The 23,543-nt window shown below is 43.0% G+C and overlaps 1 long non-coding RNA gene across 1 annotated transcript in view; it reads right to left on the bottom strand.

The window, feature by feature from the left end:
* The window catches only part of LOC129349080 (uncharacterized), a 66,510-nt gene extending 64,944 nt beyond the window's left edge, over positions 1–1,566 (bottom strand). The window contains exons 1-2 of the long non-coding RNA XR_008601929.1: positions 1,375–1,566; positions 584–667 (exon numbers count right to left, since the gene is read on the bottom strand). This is a non-coding gene — a long non-coding RNA (uncharacterized LOC129349080). The remainder of the gene's footprint in view (positions 1–583; positions 668–1,374) is intronic.
* Between the last annotated feature and the right edge of the window lie 21,977 nt (positions 1,567–23,543).

The following is a 23,543-nucleotide window of genomic DNA, read 5'->3' as shown; positions in this document are numbered from 1 at the left end:
AGGAACATTTAAATTTAGGATCATAAGAAGAATGCAAATTTAGACATTTTGGCTTGTACCTTTTGAGATTATACCCAAAATGCATTTACTTTACATGTTTTGTTACTAGGGTTTCAGTCGGTGTAGAAACCCTTACATATCTAGCTGGTCATATAAAAATACCAGCGTCATAACAAAAGGAAAGACACAGAGAGAAAAAATGCAGTAGGAGTCAGTAGAGAGCAAGCAAATGTATCAGTGGAAGAAGGGTGCCACGGCAGTACACGACACTATACTCTTCCTGTAATACTCATTTGTTTCTGCCCAGGATGTAAAAGTCTTCGTCCAAACCCCACATGTTTGTGTATGTGTGAAGTAGATACAGTAGACGCACAGAGGCAACAAAGCCAGCAAGGAAAGACAGCAGAGAGGCGTCGGTTTGCATACATAAACTCAATGATCAGCTGCTCCACTTGTACTTTGTAACCCCCATCACCCCCCCACCTACCCACCCACCTAACCGTTTTCTGGGAGTTACATTCCACACATAAAATATGCAACCCAAAAGCCTCTGGGCCCCCTAAGAAATAAAGACGACAGTTACCGTGGCAACCTTAAACAACAGCAGCACACAACATCCCGCTGATGGACAGCACACTCCAGGAGGCCAGTGCACAGGTGCTATTTTCTTTCAAAACATAAAGAAAGAAAAAAAAATTAGAAAGTGCTAATGTTTTTGAATATAAGGAAAATAATCTTACCAAATACTCTTTTTTTCAAGGGACTTTATGACTTTCGCAGCTCTGATGTTTTGTGTTCAATGAACATTTGCACTTCGTCAGGAAAAGGAATCACCATTTTTTCTTATAGGTGCCTTCAGACTGTTTATACTTTCCACAGCAATAAAGATTCTAAATGTCACACAGTGTGCATATTGTCCACGGTTCATACACATCATAGACATATATGATTTAAAACTGGTAAAAAAAAAAAAAAACTGAGTGAAAATTAGCCTCATTTATCTGTTGCTTAGTCTGATTTTTGTAGGAGTGCAGTAAACAAGCACTTATTAGTTTGTTGATTGTTCAAAGCAAACAAAAGCAGTAGGGATGAGATATCTCAACACCATACAGGTAAAAACATCAGTTGGCAAAATGCAAGGCTAAATGTAACAAGTGTCTAATGTGAGAATAAAAGGAGATAAAAAGCCCAAAGGAAACATGTGAGAGATAAAGGGATGCAGAGGGGGAGTGGGAGTCGTGCTTCAGGATGTGTTAGTGACATGGAGAGTGGGTCCAGTTCCCACAAAACACTTGATCAGCCTAATTAAAAGAACCCTGGCATGATACATTCTGAGCAGTGGGGAGTCAGGCCGCATGCCAAGTCTGTACTCACCTCCTCTCTCCCACACACATCCAGGCACTGCCATCAACCACAACAACATGAGGCATAAAAGAGAGAAAAGCAAATTCTGGGCAAATTCTCAAGACGCTCTGTTTAGTGATCCTGCAAAAAACAAGGCAGGAAACTGTATTGGAAGCACAGCAGAGGCTCACTGTCAAAGATGCATCTGCTGTCACTGACCACTGACTCTCCTGCTCGTCCTCTTAGTCTGAAAAGAGCATTCAGAGTCTCTGCAACAGAGTATCCTGAGTGCAAAAGTGAGTCATCTTTGGCAACTCCCAGAAAAGAAAGCCAGTCTTCTGGAGCACTACTGTACATATGAATCAAACTTATGTATGTGGAAGGACTGCCAGGACTTAATGCGTTGCACATTTCTGTAGCATGCAAACACATATGCACTGTATCCCAGCTCACATACACACACACACACACACACACACACACACAAATGCACAAATGCATGGAGACACTACACGCACTCATACAAACATCTATGCATGTTTGTTTAAGCATTTTTTTCTTTTTCTCCAAAATAGACACACTAGGGTTGCTACAACAGTGGAACACAATCTACAAAACAACTCTGCTCAGTAGAACAGTATCATTTTACACAGGAAAAAATTCTATATTTTTATTGGGTAAGAACCTGGAAAATATTAGAGAGTGCTTTGGAGATCAGATTCATTCTGAATTGAATGGAAGAATCTCCTTTTTTACTATTGTACATGATAAGAAGAAATAATCTTCAGTATCCATATTATACACTCATCATTTACCATTACATGTCACCATAGTGCTAACTATTCTGCCATTTCCATACTGTAGACATCATGCACCATGCATGTGTTGTGTATTTACTGAATTAGTTTTGAATAACAATTAAAATGTCTATTAATTTCCAGTGTTTTCACTCATTTCGACAGGATTCAAATGGATGTGTTCACTCATATTAGTTTTTTTTTTCTCTTGAATAAATTACAGAGCACCGCAAGAAAAAAAAGTTTGAATTTGCCAAGCTGCTTGTAGTGTGAAGTGCATCAATAGTACACGCTGTATCAAGTGTATGACCTCTATTATCTACAACCTGTACCTGTACTGTGAAGCACGCCGCTGTAATTCCAATGGTAAGTGGTTACACTGCAATGTATAGTGTACCTCTGCATGTCACCTTGCCAACAGCACCACCCATCCATTTAAAGCGCTGTTCTTCTACCATGTAACAGTGAGGAGACAGCAGAGGACAAGCAGGTAATGGGATTGCCACACCCTGTTTGGGTTCAAAGCCAGAGGAGCTCTCAGCTGTAGGACAGCACACAGCGATGCGTCTGGGGAACATCACCTGGATGTTTGAATTGTTCGACCTGCACAAGCTCATTATTCAGCACTGTCTCAATCTATGTAGGAAAGAAAAAGGAAAGGACAGTGAAAAAAACAAAAGAAATCCCCCAAAAACTGAAAGTGTGTGTGCTTGCTGTGCAGATATGCGCATGTGCCTATATGCATATGCAGTGTTATGACACAGCCCTTTTTTTCTATGTCAACTTTCTGGATCTGCACCTTTGAGATAAAATAGACGAGAGGAAGTCTTGTCGCTTTTTTTAGCCAGTTCTCTAATCCTTCACATTAACTAGTACTGCCCTTTCTCTGCTTGCTTTTCTCTATCTACAGAACACAGGTTGTCACTGTTGAATTTTCAGTTTCCCTCACAGCCCCGAAGACCCTTAAAAACTCCCATACTCTAAGATAAGAGGCCTGTAATTCCTTTTGTTGTTGAGGCTGTAATGAATATCATAAGATGCTTATTTTGTGAGTATCAAATCTGAATGATGAGCATGTGCTCTGGGTTTTCCTCTTTTTTTCAGCTATGCGTCACTTTCTCGCTGATACCCCACTTTCCATTTAACGATAAATCGAACAGTTGCGTGCAACATCCAGCATCGTTTTGCCCTCTCCACCACCTTAAGCAACAAAAAAAACTTTTCCATCTTCCAAATCCCTTCATCCATGGCCTACAGGTTATTTCCCCCCTACTCTAGACATAATCCTGGCCCCTGTGGCAGAGAGAGAGAGAGAGAGAGAGAAAAAGACGAGAGAGTACAATGTAGAGACAGAAACAGAGAGACAACAACACAGAGAGACACAGACGGGAAAGAAAAAGAGAGAAGTAGCACAGGGAGGAAACACGGGGAGAGGAGGTAAAGATACAGCGTGAAGCAAATATGGAGAGCAATGCTGTTAAGTGGAGCAACAAGAAAATGTAAACACCTTCTCTTCTCCAACGGCCTCTACAAGAGAGGAGGGGGGGCAACCTGTCAGCGATTGTTAACACATGTGTCCAGGCTTCCTCTAGGCCGTTTACTTGGAGAATGAAGGAGGCTCAGCACGAAAGATTTATGGCTCCTGAGGAAGAAGTGGAAGTGTGTTATTGATAAGTTGCCGAGAGAAGGTGAGGGGCGCCCACTGCAGTAATTAGAGGATGAACTTGCTGCCCATTGATTGAACGGAGTCCTGGACAGGCACCAGAGTCACCTCATACAGTACTACATTCACAGTCCCACCTCACCGTGGACAGGTGACCTCACCTCTGGGCTCAGAAGATGTGCATCATCACAGCTCAGGAAATGTTTGATGCGTCTCCGTGTTGAGTTTGGCCAACAAATGAGCTGCTGCAGCTGCTGTTGCATCAGAACACAGACGTACGCGCCGGGATTCAACGATGAGCAGCCAGGCCCGATCCGCCTCCGTGCATGCTTCAGCGTCCATGGGTGTGTGTCTGGGCGCTCACAGTGTGTCAGAGTGTGCATGTGGGTGGAGGGGGTAAGAGTGCTGCTTCTGTTAAAGCCTAGTATTATCCCAGCATTCACCAGTGTTTCCAGTGACCACAGGCTTGGAGGCTGGCCCAGTCCTTCTAGACACTGCTTAGCAATGGGACCCACCATTGTTTGATTTGGCTACATATTCCAGTGTTTTCAGCATTGCCTAAAAGAGGAGGGGTCAGTGGAAGCAGTGAAGAAGTCTAGGCTGAAAGGAGGAGGAGGAGATGCGAGGCTACAGTCAGGCTCCTTCCCATTGCCCAGCTTTCCTAAAAGTTGGGGAAGAAACAACAGATGCAGAGTTCAAGATCTGTTTCTTTCATGTTTTTTTTTTTTTTTTTTTGCTTCGATCAAAACCAGCAAAAATTTGCAGCTTGTTTCAATCGGTTGTTGCATCAGATAGGTTTACTTCATCAAGGCGACTCAGATGGCGATAGGTATCTTTAATCAAGGAAAACTATTCCTGTGATGCAGGCAATCACTGGGTGATACCATTTTCCAAGGTCTCCACATGTTGGACTTTAGATTGTCCTGTCTGTCTTTGTATTTAAAAAGTGACCACGAACGTGTGGTTTAACCCAGTAAATTAAAGCACTGGTAACAATTATTTATCATGGACTGTATTTTTTTATTTTTTTTGTAGTTTAATGTCCCTATTCTAGTCTGTTACCTCCACTGCTTAAACTGTCAACAAAAGCACACAAAATATGTAATTTATAGCTTTTTCCTAACTGCAGACACATGTTACCTATAGAGGTAAAATGTTCCAGTGCCTGGAGAGTGTTCAGTGTGAGCAGTTCATCGTAACTAACACCGAGGAACTTCCAGGACACGAACCCATCTGAATCCTTTTGTCCCCCAGAGTCAACATTTTAACAGTGCAGAGCTCCCATGTGTAGCCATCTGAAATCTGAATCCCTCCATCTCATTAATAGTAGATGCCCTCCATCCAGGATTGGAGATGACTGAATAATCCTCTCCTGGGTTTTTATCATTCAAATGTATTCTACCCAGTGAGACACCTGTTCTGCATCTTGGGTCTCCATGACTTCGCCATGTACCTTTCCTTCTGCTGCACCATGGGGACTCTTTTTGCACACTAAAAAACCCACAGACTATAACAAACTTCCCAAGAACAGCTAACATGCCCATATGTTACTACAGAGTGACTCCTCTTGCACATCCTCGCAGCAATCAGCATTCTGTACAGCAGAACACCTTCAACAGGACAAAAAACCTCCCCAAATAGATCCACTCTGACTATAAAGTAGATTGCACTAACAGCAGTAACTAGAGTGTACTCCTCTTCCTCTCTTACCAAACGTATACCAACCCCCACTCTCTGCAACTCCCTCTTGCGTCCGCCTTACCCTCCTCTTCTGCCCAGGTGAGTGTTGTTCAAGCTGCAGCAGCAGTGGAATTACACAGGCAAGACGAAGAAAGCGGACAATTATCTTCAATATCTGTCAGACACATGACAGCAACAGCCCCCCCTTCCCACCCACCAACACACCACACGCACAAACACACACACACACACACACACACACACACACACACACACACACACACACACACACACACACACACACTCTCAACCCAAAGGAAAGTACAAAGAATGGGGGTGTGCTGCTCTTTTGATTGTTCAGAGGCATAGAAATTGTCTCTCTCTCTCTTTCTGTCTCTCCCTCTCTCTCTCCTACCCCCTCTCTCAGTGCCTATTTCTGCTCATTACCCACCACATTTGCATGCAGGCTGCCAAAGAGCAGGCAACTATGGGGAGGGAAATAAAATAAAAGGATTAGAACAATGGTAATCACTAGTGCGATGTGCGTGTTTAAGTGTGTGTATATGCATGCATATATGCAAGTGTGACAGTAAGTGAGGTACGGAAAAAGCATCCAATATGAATACATCTTCATTTTAAAGAGCGGAAGAAAAAAAAAACAAAAAACATGCAGGTGTAATTAAAATCTGGGGTCATCTTTTTTTGTGCCAAAGTAGCTGTAACTTACATTTTTTATGCAGCTTTTTACTCCGGTTCTACAGTTTCAGTCTGAAAACTAAAACAAAGTGGAAACACATGTGAATGATTAACGTGTGTACACAACCTTTCAATCTATGGGTGAAGTAAAAGTGCGGAAAAAGTTTACAGTTTGAACCGAGCATAATTAGGGAAGAATCGCATCTGAGCTTCCCAGCACTATACTAAGAAAGTGGAATAAGTTATAATAATTTCCAACTTTTCAGCATGTCCTTCGGGTCTTTACCTTCCAGAGTTGCCAGATAATGCCCTCTGGGTAGAGAGGTTCCATAACTGACATGAGCTCAAGCATGCAGACAAGACCTAATAGCACTGGACCGTATCAGCAGAGCTGGAGGGATGGTAAGGACTGGCCATATTGCAGCCCAGGGTAAGACCTGCAGGAAAGACTCTTTCAGAACAGGGAAGGTCGATGAAAGACCCCCATGAGCCACAGAATGGATTATGTCTCCTTCCCTCTCAGCGCACTGATAACCACATCAGCTTCAAGGACCCCTCAGGGCCAGTGCAGGTGAGGCTAGCTATCTCTCTCACTTACAATCATGAATCCTTGATGCATTAACTGTGTTTCAGATGCATGTGAATGTAGAGTGGTCGGCACTAAAAGGAACAGATGGGGATAAAGGATGGAATGTGTTCGTGTGGAGGAAGTGGAAACGGGAGACCAATCAGCAGAAGCACAACAAAGCTAGGGAATGCTAACCTTTGAAGGACTAGCAGTTTGAAAGAGGAGGGTGAGTGGGGATCTGTGATAATAGCACATACTTGATCACACCATTACCTCGAATTAGAGATAATTAGCCTCGGTAAACTGGGCACGAAACACGCCTATGATGTTGGGCCCAGAAGGCATGCTGTGGTACCTTTTACAGCCTGGTGGTTGATTTTGGGCACACACAACTGCTGCTCACAGCACGGCGAGGAAGCGATAAAGAGAGTGGGCCCGACTGGCTGGTAGCAAACTGGGAGTAATTATCAAAGAGAACTTATAATCAAACATCTGAATCGCAAACACGGACTATAAAACCCCTTTGGCATACATCCAGGAGTCGTTTTATCCAATTAGGTAAATGGCTGTAATGTGGGGGATTGAGGTGGGGGTGAGGGGAGGGGTCTGAGGCAATAAATGAATGGAGATGCACAATCATACATTGCAGGGGATATTTGTCAATATTTTCTGGTCTTTCAGTCATTATCCCATTGTTTCTTGTTGAAATAGCCCGAGGACCACGCAATGGAAAAACCTGTTTGTTGGGTGCAAATTGTAGTCACTTCAAATCTGGCTGCTGCACTGCTGGACAACAACAATAGCTTTTGGCAGTGTATTCCCATTCCAATTAGCATCCACTGTATGTGTATTTAATTACCAAATGCTACAATAGACAAAAAAGAGTAAATGTGTAGTTTGTTTTAGAAGCTTGGCTTTGCACAAAACACCTGGTCAAGACCTGCTAATGAGAAAGCAGATGCTGGATAATCCCGGTAGCCACATGATCCGTAGCCAAATTTAGCCTCCTTAAACACTGTGTGTACATACAAATCACCATCAACCATACAGCAGCTGAGTAAAGCCTGCAAGATAAACCTGTGAATTCCACCCCCCTTTTAATAAGTCCTGGTGGTTTTGATGTACCACAACCCTTGTCACTCCTTTTTAAAGATCAGCATTTAAACACCGATTGCGACAGCTCTCAGTTTAAAGAGCTCTTGCCTTGCTTACCTCGCTCTATGTGAGTTAATTGGGAGCAGGATTGTTCAGTGGTGATGAAATCCAGATACAACCCAGTGTATGTGCAACAACTCCCTACCTCCACCACGCCAGAGAGGAATGTACCAGGCAGGGTAAAGACAGGAAAGATGCTAAACTTGTGGCCTCCGAAGCTCCTAAAACCTGAAAGTCACATTCCACATCATCCTGACACCTCATAGGCCCACTGAACGATGTGGAGTTCCCTATTTGTGAGTGACAAGCTTTGCACTGTGGGCTGTTGCCATGCACTTGTTAACCCTGCTCCTCATCCCTTCTGCCATTCAAGGCACAGCTCACACTACACCAATACTATGTTAAGAGTTATGCAAATAGCAATTTCAGACACCACAAGCAAGAGAAGGATATTTATGGAGAAGCTTTAGAGTCGTGCAGAAAAACATGTGCAGTTAACTGGCTGACACCATGAAACCAACCTGAGTGGGCAGTGCAAGTGTGGGGAACTATGGCGGTACAGACCCATTCTGACAACATAAAAGCACAATTTCAGAATCAGATATTCACCAATTAAAGGAATATTTCTACATTTTGGCAGCAATTTGCCTTCTTGCTGTCGTACCACAAGATCATTTTCCATTCAGCTCTGTGACTTACTTTGCCTTTAGCACAAAGACTGCAAGTAGATCAAGTAAATCTATTATTTTTAGCATTCCCTCTCGGCTCAATAAATCACTTTACTTATTCCACTCAAGATTTTGTGCTTGTGCTTTTTTGGCGTTCACACGAGGCTCATTGTTTTTACTTCCAATTCTAGTTAAAAAAGTCTTATTAGTATTACCCCAACAGACACAGAATTCACCAAAGCATCAAATCAATCAAGTGAAAAAAAGAAGGTAAAAATGACTCAGAAATAAACACAATACTGACAGGCTTCTGTTAAAAATAACAGATTTTTCTTTTTTTTAATCGATCATCTCAAGTATTCATATGTAACCACTAACCTCAGGGATAAAAATAGATTAAGAAGAAAAATCGGTGAGCGAACCCGCATTTTTTTAAGGGTGCAAAAGCGTGTTTTCATATATAAGTCTATGTGTATGTGTCAGAACGCTTGCATGCAGGCAGACACTGACTCCTCCAGATGCAAACACCTCTGCCGCTCAGCCTCCACTAATAAAGTCCAATATTAGTTACAGCCTCTAAACTCAGGAATGTGGCACTTTAACTCTTTCCTGCCCATACAGGCTGCACTCGGCAGCCCTCCCAGCCCAGGGCCCACCAGCAGACTCACTCAAGCGTGAGATGCTGGCTGTGCGTGCATGTACGGGGCATGTCCTACATGAGCAGACATATACACGGCTGCTCCATAGTGAGGTGGCCTCTATCCCCGCGGGGCCCGAACAGGCAAACACAAGAGCAACACGGAGGGTGTTTCCTGTAAACACCTTACTGTTACCGTGCAGGTGTCTTGCAGGAGGGAGACCGACAGAAGCTTTTGTGTACATACAGGTGTTAGTCAGACAGTGTATGCATTCTTCTGTTTGCGTTCCGTGAAAAAGTAGTGGCGTGTTGTCAGTAAAATACCACTTTGTTGTACTTTATAGCCGTTTGAATCAGTCAGACAAAATCTTTGTCAAAGTAATTCCATTTCAAGTAGAATGTTTACTCTTAATCAACTGTTTTCCTGGCTCTACTGTACTGTAAGGTTTTTATTACATACACAGCAACATTCAGTGTCTTCTGGTCTTACATTAAGTAGTTTGTGGTCAACCAATCACATCATTTCTCTCGGAGCTACATCATTTTGTCAGTTGATGAAGATGAGAGACCCAAGTGGCGACTGATGTGATTTACAGCATAACCTCAGAATATGAAAGCATCAGACTCACTTCTGTACAGCAGTTTGAATTCAGTCAACCAGATAGCAACACTGCTGCTTTACACATTGACTAGTGGCTGCTTTGGCATAACTGTGGGTATGGATCTTAGGCAGCAGAAAAAAACATGCTTGTATCATCTGTTCCATTACTGACCTGGTATTTTCAAGCTTTGATTCGGGTTCACTGCTTTTCCCTACCATCTTTGTGAAGCCAGCCAAGAACCACAAAATCCAAACAAGTGGCAGCAGAGTGTGATGGGGTCATAGCTGCTGCAGCCCAAGCAAATATAGCCCCAAACAGGATTCTCTTTAAACTTTAAATGTCCTTAATGGAACAATTATTCTGAAAATCACTACCAAGACACATTCTGTGCGAAGAAATTCAATAAATCTGTGTTTGAAAGGGATGTTTTGAAGTCAGCATAATTGGATATCTGAGGAACTGCAGCTTGAGGCAGTTTTTATAGTAGATTATTTATTATAGATTTCATATTCTATAGAGTTGTGCGAGTGCCTCAACACAAGAGAGACATTTGCATGCAGACTTATATCTATGCAAGTACAGGATTTATGTACATTTGTAGTCGAAATGTTTATTTAACTACTACACTGGACTTTATGCTCTTGTGCATAAGTGTGTGTGTCTGCATGAGTAAGACAATGAGGGGAGGTAGCCTCCTTAATGAGGTCATTAATCCGCAGACGAGCCACGCAGGCAACAGATGCAGGCAGCTTCTCTGAGAACTGCACAGGTGGGAGGGAGAAGCTGGGCCTGAGAGGTGGGGGGGAAGTTTGGAAAATGTAAAGACAAATGAAGGAAATATTACAAGGATTATAGGTTAGATATGTCCTACATGTTCTCAATGGAGAAGTAACAACATAAGCCCATAAGATGTAATAGCGGCACTGTGGGGAATATGATCTGCAAAAGGTCAAACAAAAATTGCATGTCACTTTTTTCCCTGCTTGTTTACACGCATGCATCTGTCTTTCTCAGAGGCGAGCAAGCAAATTTGCTTCACTGCTAAGGCATAAAACAGGCAGTACGTGCGTGTTAAACGCCATTTCTGGTTGACATTCTCCGAGTCAACTAACTCCACCCTCAGGACAGGCAGAAGAAGGATGCTCCGGGCCCTTTTGCAGCAGGAAGAGTCACATTATGATTCAGCTTTCACTCCCGCAGAGGTGCCAACCAATCTGTGGGTTGGTGGCAGTGTGAATCAGGAGTGTTGCAACCCCCACTCCCACACTTTGAGACTGATAATGTGTCTTTTGGATTTCAGGTAAGTGTGACTATCAAGGCTTGAGTGAAAATGCAAGGACATTTAAGAGAAAGAGCACAATACTCCATTTAAAACAACATGCCTGTAGTGATATGGATAGACACAAAGGAATACTTGTGCCTGTGTACTTTATCTTTTTTTTCAGGAATATCCCCTCTGAATTTACTGTTTGACTTGATTTTCCAAACAAGCTGTAACTGTAGCAACTTCGGGGGTTTCTGCTCTGGAGCTGAAGTCATGCTTTAATTCAGCAAGTGAATAAACAATGTCCCTACAGAGATCAATAGGGCTTTGTTATTGTAATATTAGTGCTAGAATTGCCATCATTTATGTAAGCAATCACATTTAGACTTTAGCAGTGTGTTCATGCTCTCAGTAGCACAGTGTGCATGTATGTGTAGTTAGTGGTCCTATTTAGGTGTCAGGTGGATTGAATGTGTCCTTTAGAGCAGGCTAACAGTGTTAAACTGCAGAACTGCAGCAGGGCAAGCTGCAAGAGCATGACTGATCTATTGAGAAGAGCATCAGTGTGAATGCAGTCGTGGCTCCAATCAATATTGCCTTATTTGTTTGTGTGCACACAAGTGTAAAATTGTGTGTTGTCTCTCTCTCTCTCTCTCTCTGTCTCTCTTTCAAGTTGTGTAAGTTAGGGCCTCGCATTTAGGGAGCGACAGTGAAGGGCCGAGAGCAACGAGGGGTGGAATGCAGAGATAGCTGGCATTTCAATCCCACAGAGAGGCAAGTGAGGAGGGTATTCATAGAATGATCTTGCCTTCATTCACAAATACAAAAGCCACTTGCTCTTTCCAAGGTGACAAAGAGGCTAGCTCACTCTTTTGCATTTACCTGCTTAGCATCAGGATCGTGCTCCTCTGGTTTTATTCAGTCACCACTATCAAGTGGCCTCTCCTGTGCCTCTTCAAGACTGAAGCTTTAAATGAGGATGAGCAGTCAGGGTGTTATAGCTGCTGCCAGGGGAACCTTTAGTTTTTGCATCTGGTGAGAAGAGAACCCAATCCACATCACAGGTCCCAGACCAGAACACTGGGTAGGGTGGCCAAGAGAGACAACGAACAAGCTTAACTAAAGGCTTTCTTGCGGCCACTCTTCAACCATAAATTGGATTAGTGCAAACACACATTACACACGTGAATTTGTGCTACATGACACTATTTTCTCTCATTTACTGTAACACCAACCCAGGGCTTCAATTAAGTCTTCCCGAATGTGGAGAATTTCAAGGACTTAAATGAATTCTTTGCTTTTGCCTGAGGCCCGTGTCTAACAGAGACTCATTCCTTGTAAGTAACATGAATTCACATGTTCAGATGAGGTAATTTAAAACAATGGCCTTTTCACAGTTGCAGTGCACTAGCATGAGGCACTTTGTTCCAGGATAAACCCAATTATTGATCACAGACATCTGATTTGTTATAACATACAAATGATTACAGTGCAAAAGGGCATACACGCCAGCAAGCATGAGCTATTCTGAATGGTCAGTGAGGAGATTCACTTCATTGTATTTATTTTTTTTTTTTTAAATTAAGAATGCTTTGATTGAGTTCCTGTTTTGCTGTGTACTTATTTTCTCTGAATGTTTTATCTCAAAGCTTGCCTGAGGTCACTACACAGTTTTATACTTAATCTTGACAGCTCTGTTCAAAAATCACTGGTTTAAATGTACTTGATGGACTTCAATTCAAGTAACTTGTATGTAAGTTTTTATCACAATGTATGAATGAACCTAAGGTGGAATCACTACAACGTCACTGTCTAGTGTATTTCCACATAGACAATGTTAAACACGCAAAGTGACAAGGTGCAGTGTTCTGTCAGCTGAAATGCAAGAAATAAATTCATCCTGTTTATACTACCTGCACATACACAGGGGAAAGAAAAGCCTGTAAAAACTTTGTAATTGCCTGGATTCCTGCATTATTTGGTTTTCGGTGAACTGAGATTCATCTATGTCACAATATAAAGCAACACTATGTGTTCAGGCTAATAGCACACAAAGGGTTCAAGCGTTTTTGTTCTGGTTGAACACACACATTGAGCATTGGCAGCGTTGGTGAAAAAATAAATGAACTCTTGGATTTAGTAACCCCTTTCGTCTGCAATGACTTCAAATGAGAACTTTCTGTAAAAATGGATGAGCCACAAAGTTCAGTAGGAATTTTACTCCTTACAGGAAGGCAGTTTTCTTAGTTTGAAGTGATTTTGTAGTAGATTTACTTTTTGTGTCATTGTCCTGCTACATCAACTAACCCCTGAGCCTGAGATTATCAAGTACTCTCAAAAAAAAAAAAACCTTTCTGTATGAACTTTAAACACATAATGAAATAGCTTTCTTTCAGCACTAAGTCATTTTAATGGCCCAACAGTGAACATAATTTATTGGGGTTAAAACAACTTATTTCCTGGGATTAAGCTCGACTTAGTTTAATTAGTTTGGGCCAATTATTTTATGGTATTGAAAATTACATACATTTATCCTAATAAATGAAGTTGATCCAAGCCAAGTAAATAAAGCTTTTCCAAAAGAATAGTTAAATGCTGAAAGACAGCCATTTAATCATATGAAAATATTTTCTATGATTTAATTAAGTTTATCCAAATAATAGGTTTCGAGTGTGAACATAAGATACCCCGATGAATTCAGGAATGACTGTCCAGTTCCAGTGGCAGCAAAGCAACTAAAACTCATGATGCTTCCTCTGCTGCACTTCATCTTTGGGATGACATTTTTATATTGATATGCAACATACTTTTACTCCATGAGATATATTGTATGTTCTTTGGGAAATTCAGTCTTTCATCAGTCCACAAAATATTTTCCCAGCAGCACTGTTGAGTGTCAGTGTGCTCTTTGGCAAATTTCAGGCCTGCAATACTCAAACTTTGCCGACCAGGTCCTTTTTCCAATGTGATGCCCTGGACATGATGCTCCATGCAGCCATGCAGCAGCACTGGCATATGGAAGACTCATGAAGTAAGACGTTAACCAGCTCCAATGGTTGCTTTACTCTGGGCTTCTTTTTTACCTCATTGAACAGTCTGCATTGCGCCTTTGCAGTCATATTAGCTGAGCGACCACTTCAAGGCAGAGTAGACACGGTAGTAAATCCCCTCCGTTTATAGCCAGTCTAACTGTGGACTTATGAATATATAAACTCTTTCAAGTTATTTTGTAATCCTTTCGATTTTAATTCAAATCATCAATTCTTAATTATATGTCTTCTCAGATCAGTTTTTTTTTTAATGAGGCATGTTTCACATTAACTGATGTTTCTTCTGAATAGCAAATGTTTGAGTGTTTTTTTTTTATTATTATTTTTTAATTAAGTGACTCCAGCTCAAACCTTCAATCTTTTCTTCATTGATTGGACTGTAGCTTTGGTAACTCTGGTTTCTGCATTAGCTTTTATTAATGGCATTATCCTCAGAATTTATATACATTTTCAGAGTTACATTGTGAAAGTGTGAATGATAAATTCAGTATGAACAAGAACAATACAACAATTTGTGTGTTATTAAATAAAATTAGGTGCTTTTAACAATGAATTTGTGATACCAGAAAACAGACTCAATGCATCAGAAACAATTCAGAACACCTTGGTCACTTTCTTTCCCATCATCAAATTATACTTAAACTAAGAAAAAAACAAACAAAACCCAAAAAGAGTGTATATGGCACTTCTTAGCTGTTTTGTTGTTTCATTGCATAACTAATTGCAATCAGTTTCCAACAGGCATGTTTTAGACACTGAGACATACAAAGGACCTCTAATCTTCAGAAAAGACAATCTGCGTCTTCTCTTAGATCAATTGCTGAAATTATCCTTTTTAGTTACAATAACGGATGACCAGTGATTCAGTTATTCAGAAATTCTACATTTATATCTTAGTTCTATCTCCTACAAACACACAAGTCGACCACTATTGCAGTAGATGTGCTACCCAGATGACAGCCCCATTATGTGAAAGGCTCAGTGCTGTAGAGCAGAAGACAGTCAAAGGTAGCAACCTGTCAGTCAGTCAGTGTTGCAGTGAGATGCCAGAGCTGGGAAATGACAGTTGGTGAACTCTGGAAAAGACATGCTGAAACCTGAACCAGGCCCCAGGAGAGCAGCCCGCAGAAAAAAAACAGGTGCCCTGAATGAGGCGCCACTGACCATGGTTTAGGGGGGGACTATCACCCCCAGTCCTCCTCATTATGCAATGTCACCAAGCTCATGAGCCAGTGGCCCCTCAGGAATAGCCATGAGCTGTCAGGACACAGTGTTCTGATGAAATAACACCATCTTAGCGACTTTGTGAGCTCCAGTACCAACACAGTGGCACTGACTAACTTTTTTAAAATTTTAAAGCATTTCAAGGCCAGTTTTATATTTTGTCAAAAAAGGATGTGCTGCCACTGAAGCCCATTTTAGCATATTAGCTTAGCACAACTTATATTCAATCAGAAATAGCAGCAAACAGCAGTCCAACAGGCCAAGGTGGCACAACAATGTGCTGTCAGCTGCTTGGTTGTTTTCTAGCATCTGATGGAGAAGAAAGGCCAAATGTCAAGGCTGGGAACACACAGAGGGGATCTCCCTGACCTGTGCTACATGGCCTCTCACCTCCTCCACGTCACAGTAATACAAACAGCACACAACCTTACTGAAACATTTAGTGGCTATGAGAGAACTATTTCTGAGAATGATGAGGACCATCTATTATTGGCGTAGTGGTTTGACCTTGCACCTGTTCGGTGTGGCATTAATGGAATGGGGGGTAGTTGTTCATATGAGCGCCTGTCCCTGCACCCCTTGTGCCTTTCTCTTATATATTGATATTTTGCTAAGTGCACTCGTGTTACAGTGTGTGTCTTTAAATGCATGTGCAAGGTTTTTGGCGCCTCCTTACTCACTCATATGTGTGGTCTTGTGAGTGAAATTTGTGTGTGTACTGTATGTGTGTGGTTGCTCCCCTATCGGTAAAGCTTCACCCCCCCTACAGGGACAATGCAATCAAACGTCACCACAGGAACCTGATATAATGATCACTGTGGAGTGTGCTAATTAACACTGAATAGAGCTCATAAGCGCGGTCCCTTTGCCAACAAATCAGCCGACAGCACAGCATACAGGCATTTGTCAATGAGCTGAGCAGTGACAGGGTCACACACTCGGCACAAAATCCAGCTCTTTCCAAGGAAAGCGGACGGATACCTACAGACACATGCGCAGCACATTGAAAATACATGCTCCCTTATTATGGGTGCAAACAGCATGACAAGGCACAAGACTTTGAGGGAATCATGTCCTTATTCAAGTGCCCTTCGGCTGTTTTCACTCCCTGCTGCAGTAAACAGTATCATTATTTATATCACCATTGCCTATGAGGGTGTGTGCATACACTGAGAAAGCACAATAATAGCTGTTAGCAGCACACAAATTCAAACACACACTCGTACACAACCGCTGGTCTCCTTTGAGATGTCAGCGATCTGCTCACGGTTTGGTGGAGCCATTGTTCAGAAAGGCTCATATTCTTTAACGGGGGGCCTTTTGTTGTTGTAAACAGCATGAATTTTTAATCCAGCCCAAGATTCTGGGCTGGTAATGAATGTGTCTCGGCAGCCAGCCTCTCTGGGGAGGGAGGCCCCTGGCTCCTGTTGCTAAGTTTCAGCAATGCCTAAGTTCTGGAGGAATCGGCCTGTTACGCCCCACCAATCTAGCACATACATAAACACACAACCTTATAAATATGGGCATGTGGGCACACACATGTACACACAACTGCTGTCATGTACATACACCGATAGTTATTTGTGCACATAAACACTGCTTATGTAAATACACAACGCCTTTTAACAATATATAGACAGAACTTGAACTTGTGACGACAAATGTGCTTTGTATAACGTGTAATACTTATTTCAGTGAAAAAAATACATGCGCACATATAGGGCTACAGATGCTTGCAAAAACATACACTGAAACTCCCCGGATCAACCATTTGCAGAGGTGGCAACATTTTTCAATTAACTCCCTCTCTTTCTATTAAGTCTCTTCCTTTTGGCCAAGCTGATTTGAGGAGAGGTTCTATGTCCTCCCTTTTCCAGCTTGCTTTTTTTCTCTTCAGAGGATCCATATCTTCGATTCTGCAGCAGAAGCTGTCACTCATTTTATTAGTCTAAAGCTTGCTCGCTCAATAGTGTCAATTCCAGGCCTCAGACATTGACCTGAAGGAGTTCCTGCTCAACATCCAGCCCCAAATCAGCTGCTTCCTCCGCAAGAAATGTTTCTCCATCATCATCTTCAGCATCCTCATTTCACTGACAGTAATCAGCGGATGCCCTACAACTCATGCCAAACAGCTTTCCTCTGACCCCGCAGCCCCAGCCTAAGGAATAAGGCATCTGTTTACCTGCATCCTCCAGTGATGTTGAAAATATGCTTAGATTGTGCGTACGAACAGTGTGCAAGTTTTGACAAAAGCATGAGCATAGTTAAAAGCTAAAGATCTACAATGGAGTTTCTCATTTATGCCTTACTCTCTTCCTGAAACATTAACCAAGTCTTAGAATTTAGAAAGAATCAGTAGTTGTGTGATCTTCTGTCTCAAAATAGACCTGCTCCCTCTGGAGCCTCTCCTGTCATAGAGAAAAGCTTCAATAAAACTGAGAGATGTATACTATATGTCAAAGGGTTAAATCAAAGTGTTGCTTTTTTAAGTAAAAAAGCTGTGGAATTCTCTCCCGTCCTCGTTTTTTTTTTCTGTCTTCCCCTCCCAAAGCGATTAAATTGCTGATTGATTTTTGTATCTCAGCTCGATTCTTTGCCCCTCGCTCTCCGTCTCTCGCCATTGATCCTCACAAGGCTGCTGACTCCAAAGTCAGAGGACCCATCCTCTCTGGCCTCCGGAAATGAACTTGTTAGATGGGCTGTGCGATTTATTGCTCATGAGGCCGGGGTGTCTCTGTGTGAATGTGTGAGAGTCTATAGGGGCTGAATTTGTGAGTGTGTGAGCCAACGCTGCTTTCACAGGGTTTGGAATTTATTGCATGTCTGCATTTCTCTGCGCATGAGTGCATGTGCGCGTCTCTGTGAGGGAGCAAAGTGCTGAATTTATACCAGTATGAATGCATGTGTATGGATATTATTCATGGTTGACAATGTTACATCTTATGCTAATAGTTGTTTTCTGACTTTAATAAATCTTCAACGTGATAAATCTTGTTTTTTTATGTAAAGTTTTGTATCTGCTTAACTTTCTAACATTCTGCCAGATTTTGTATAGCAGGCTGGGGTAGCAGTTTACCACCCAATATACAGAATCATGAATCATGTTGAGATTTTGTTTGGCAGTTTTCTGCTGAGGCAGGATGTTGAGAGCTTTTCCTCGTATTCCTAGGTGTGCTGCTCACTGATCTACCCCATCTACCTGCCTGTGGCGTCAGACACAGCCCTGTCCTCTACTGCAGCTTCCACTGACATATTGATTGGGTTCCATTTAAAAGCCCTGTTCTCCCACCGTTATTTACTCCAATAGTAAATCTTTACAATGCCGTAAAAGACTGTTTTACACACTTGGGTTATACAATCTCCCTGCTGCAGGAGCCAGACAGGCGTGTGTCAGGCGAGAGGAGAAGAGAGGAGAGGAGAGGAGAGGAGAGGAGAGGAGAGGAGAGGAGAGGAGAGGAGAGGAGAGGAGAGGAGAGGAGAGGCTCAACACCTCATCTTTCCCTTGAGGCAGATGCAGTGCAGTGACACCAGAAAGGGCCTTGGCACTACTTTAAAGGATACTCCGAGAGAATGAGCTGCCTGCTCTGCCTCAACTTCATTCTCCTCTCTCCAGTGTGCTTTGGCACTTCTCCATCCTTTTGTTTTAAGCTGCTGATTTTTTCTTTTTTTGTACTTGCTACTATGGCATTAACTTAGAGAGCAGTGCCAGGTAGTGTTCGTAGTTTATAGTTCCGTCTTCTTGCATAACCAGATCTCAAATCAAAGCAGTGTTGGTGTTATCCAACTAAATGAAGGCCTTCTGTGTGAAGGGATTTTTTTAAATGATGATGATTAATTTGAGTGTCTGCCACAGCTAATAAGCATGAAAATTATAAGCTATCGACAAACAGCGCTGCATGAATGGCTGAATTATTAGTATCCATCAGGACACATGTGCCAGGTATAGTGAAGAAGTTATGCATGAGCCTTGACTCATGAATTTGAGAGGTCACTATGCATCAATGTAAATCACTCAGCTTGGATATAGCCAAGGTCTTTATTTCATTAGAGGACATATGCTGTGCTTGTTCCCACAGCCTGTCTTCATTGCCTACCCCAGGCCTTCAGTCTTGCCCAGGCGTAGTCTAGTCCACATGGCCAAGTCACACCAGCAGTAATAATTACTTAATTTAGGAGCAGGGAGGCGGGCCATGCTTGGCGTTTATTGGTGTTGATGCCGAGCAGACTTCAAAAAGCCACTAGGCCCATAATTTATCTCCCTCCGTGGACCCTGAGTGTTTCAGGAACAGAGTGAGGAAGACATAGTGAGTAAATGAGTGTGAGAGAGGGGAAGAGAGAGAGTATGTCTTTAAGTGGGTGTTTAATACTGCTTGGCTGTTGACTTTGGTGTACTTATTCTTTGATGTCAGTAACACGATCATCAAGGATCTTTTCCCCAACCCCCTGCAGTAGTTTTGCACCGGCAGCGGCACATTCCCCCCTCACAAACTCATCCAAGTTGAACTTGGCTATCCAAATCATCTGCTGCTGGTAGTGCTCACATGGGATACCCAAGCTGAAAGTGTACACTGGAAAAGAAAAAAAAGATCATTTGGAATAAACAATAAATAATTCAGCAGAGTGGTTAAATAAGTAATAGTGTGATATCTATTTCTTTGGTGGCGCTATTGCCTTGCTTTATTTATTAATGGGCTTAATAGACACCATGTCTTGCCATGAAGAGCAAAGTCTAAAAAGCCTATGGTGAGTCTCTTGAACTGAGTCCTTAAGGGAAAGAGAAAGTTATGGCTTCGTTCATCTTGTCTATCTCTCCATATGCTTTTTTGTGTGTCTCTGTGAAGTGGTGAGACTTAGAGCACAGTCTAGACTTTTTTATTTTGTGGGGGATATGTGGGGTAAGGGTCAAAGAGTGACATGAGCCAGCTGTGGAATCCTGATCACACCGGCTCCCCCAATTCTTTCCCTCCTTTACTTCACACACATACAACCATACTCCCATCCCCAGATCTCCAGTAATAACCATGAGATGGTCCAAAAATACCCTCCCCCACTGCATCCAGATGAGGATATCCGCCCTTCTCTGGGGAGATAGAATGTCTCTCTCCATATCTGGCAACCATGACCACAAATTAAGTCAGGGCTTCTGTGAAATATTCCCTTCGTGTGGCTCTGGGTTTAAGAGCACCCAGAAGGATAACAGAAACTTCTCAGACTTGAAATAAGCATATGTGTGAACACTTTTCAATTCACAATTAGGTAAGATACAACAGCCTTCTCGAGCTCTCTCTAACTAGAGGGCTTACCGTCTCTGAGCCACCCAGCTTTGACTCACAAAGTCGGGATAAGAACATTGGGATGAATCCAGTTCACTACACAGTACACCTCTAAGCTGAGCAGATACAAGTAAAACTCTGTTACTGTAGCTGCAGTTATGCAGCCGATGGCTTTTACTGTATCATGTCCATGTTTTGTTTTTTTAAAAACCTGATTAAATTGAGCAAATTGACAACTAATTCATTCAAAGTTCGCACCAAACCACAAAAAGTGACTCTGCCGTTACCACCTCTGTTAACGGGGGCCCCTTCCTGTAATTCTTGGGTTAATAAAGGTGGAACGATGCAGCTGGCAGTGAACGGAGGTGGGTGGCCTTAATGGTGTGTTGTTCAAGTGTTGACACCTTCTAATATACTCACAAATGTGTGCTTTAGTGCCCAGTCAACAACTTGTTAATATACGGCCATAACACACTCTGCTGCAGAGGAAGATTGAGGCAGTGGAGGTGTGGAGCAGAGCTGAGGAGTGTAAGCGTTTTAGCAGATATGGACAAGAACACGCCGTCATTCTGAAACATGGCTGGCCACAACCAGAGGCTGTAAATCAAGGAGCGCCAGAGTTTCAACACCGGCCACAGTGTGACCATGCACCTGCGCATATTCTGCAGTCTGTCACTGCAACACTGCAGTATTCTGTCAAAATAAACACTACAAATACCTTTATGCAGAATTATATTAGGTATTAATTATTGCCACTTCTCCACTCACTTCAAACTGCTACTGCAATTTCTGGTAACGGCACATAAATCTGTGTGTGCAGGTAAATTCACACATGCAAGGACACACATCCCTTTACTTTAGAGATGGGTGAAGAGAGGATTAAAAATTACAGCCAGGTCTGCCCCCTCTGGTCTGTAGCCATTGGAGCAGAGGATGCCTCTCGCCTCCCATTTCCCTTGGTCCACAGGAGGCCCATCTCCACACAACCAATGACCCATCTGTCCCGCATGGCTAACTGGGCTCCTGTGTATTCACCACAGCACAGAAACAGTGAGGGGAAGGAGGGGTGAGGGGGCCTACAACATCTGGGAACCATCAAGCCAAAAGAGCCTTAGATCCTGAGATTCCAGTCTCCGACCCCTCTCCTCTTCTCACCCCCACCCCTCCTGCCTCCTCCTCTCATCCCCTCCACCACCACCTTTCCTCTCCATCTGTCTCCCTCCTTCTCCTCTCCTCTCCACCCCCCTCCTCTTCCTCTCCTCCCGGCTGCCCATCATTTCCATGTCTCTTCGGCAGTGGGCCTAATCCAAACAGATTGTCTAACTGTTTCAAAAACATACTCCCTTTCTCAGCCCCCTCTGCTCCCCCTCTCTGTCCTGTGTTCATCCCCGGGAACAGACACTCTTTCATAGCGGAGGAGGTGCTGGTGTCAGCCTGGCCTAGGTTAGCAGGTTACTGCTCCACAGAACCATTTCAGGAGGAATGAGCAGGGCAGGCCCCAAAGCACTTTGACAGATCCCCATTTAATACTCAATCCTGACACATTACACGCCATCCGACCTCTCCTCTCCCTCCACCTCCCGCCTTAAGCCTGTGTAGGAATGACTACAGCTGGCCACATAGGCATACTGTGTGTGTGGCTCAAAGCCCATTGTTTCAGGCATATTGTCCAACTCTGCCACCCCTATTCCACAGGCTAGTGCTAGGCCAGGGAGAGCCTTTGGTAGGGGGGTTGAGGGAACCCCAGTAGGGTGCTTGGGAGCAGAGAGGCATCCCAGGAGACCACCAGGCCTCCCACTGGGTCGCCCGCCTACATCAGAGGCTCCCCCTGACACTGCCTGCTGAACTCCTGCATACTGTGTTTTGTTTAGAAGGAAGCTCTGTCCCTATTTACCATAATTGAATTAAAAGGATTAACATGGTTCCACTGTTGCTCACATCTGTGTTCTCTATGATTCCACCTCTTTCTCTGTGTCTTAAGTTCTTGAGGGAGGGGGACTAGAGATTTGTAGCTACTTAGAAAATATCTTGTGTGAAATAAATGCAAGATTTTACATAATTAAAGCCGGATTTACAATGTGTAAAAAACATTAAAATCGTCCTATTTATATCTGAGTAAAATGTGTTATTTACACTCAGATTAAAAACAAAATAGCATATAGAGGATGCTGTAAAAAATCTGGTGGACCTAGCAGGAGGGTTCTCTGTTGATTTTAGCTCACTCATGTCGCTGCTATTCCAATTGGATTGTGACTGAGGGTCATAAGAGCAGTGGCCTGCAGATCAGAGGCTGGATTAATTGTTGACACTCTCCCCGTCCAAACAGAACCCTCACTACCCCCATTACACACACACATACTCACACACACCCTCCCAACTACACTGAGGCCCTGACAGACACTTTGATTTATGTCTAGCCACCAACAAAAAAAAGAGAACAAAATCAATTGCCTATTACCGCACTTAGCACTGGGCTGTCACCACCTGGGAGTAGGGTGTTGAAAATAAAAGACAGAGTCCATACAACACTTCCATACCACTCCATATACTCATTCCCAGAGGGGAGACACAGATCAGTGCTCAATCTCCATATACACAGTCTCCAAACTGACTGTCTGTAACACTTGTGCTCAGGGCAGTGGTAGCCCAGAGGTCAGAGGAGCTGGCTTGAGACTGAAGTGTCGATGGTTGGAATTGCCAGACAGGCTGGAAAACTGTGGGTGGAGAAAGCAACAGCCACTGCCACAACACCCCTGAGCAAGGTTCCAACTTCCATCTGGCCAACAGAAGTGTACTGTGGTTGTACTGGGAGGTTTGCAGGTCTGACTGCTTGTAACTCTGTCAGTATGAAGTGCAGTGCTGGTGAAATAGATCAGATGCTGCGTGACACAAATGCAGTAGTGGATTTTTGCTTTTTGCTGG

Source organism: Amphiprion ocellaris, chromosome 6 (genome assembly GCF_022539595.1).
Source record: "Amphiprion ocellaris isolate individual 3 ecotype Okinawa chromosome 6, ASM2253959v1, whole genome shotgun sequence".
Taxonomy (NCBI): Eukaryota; Metazoa; Chordata; class Actinopteri; family Pomacentridae; genus Amphiprion; species Amphiprion ocellaris.
The sequence above is the reverse complement of the archived record's forward strand: the minus strand, read 5'-3'. Positions and strand labels throughout refer to the sequence as shown.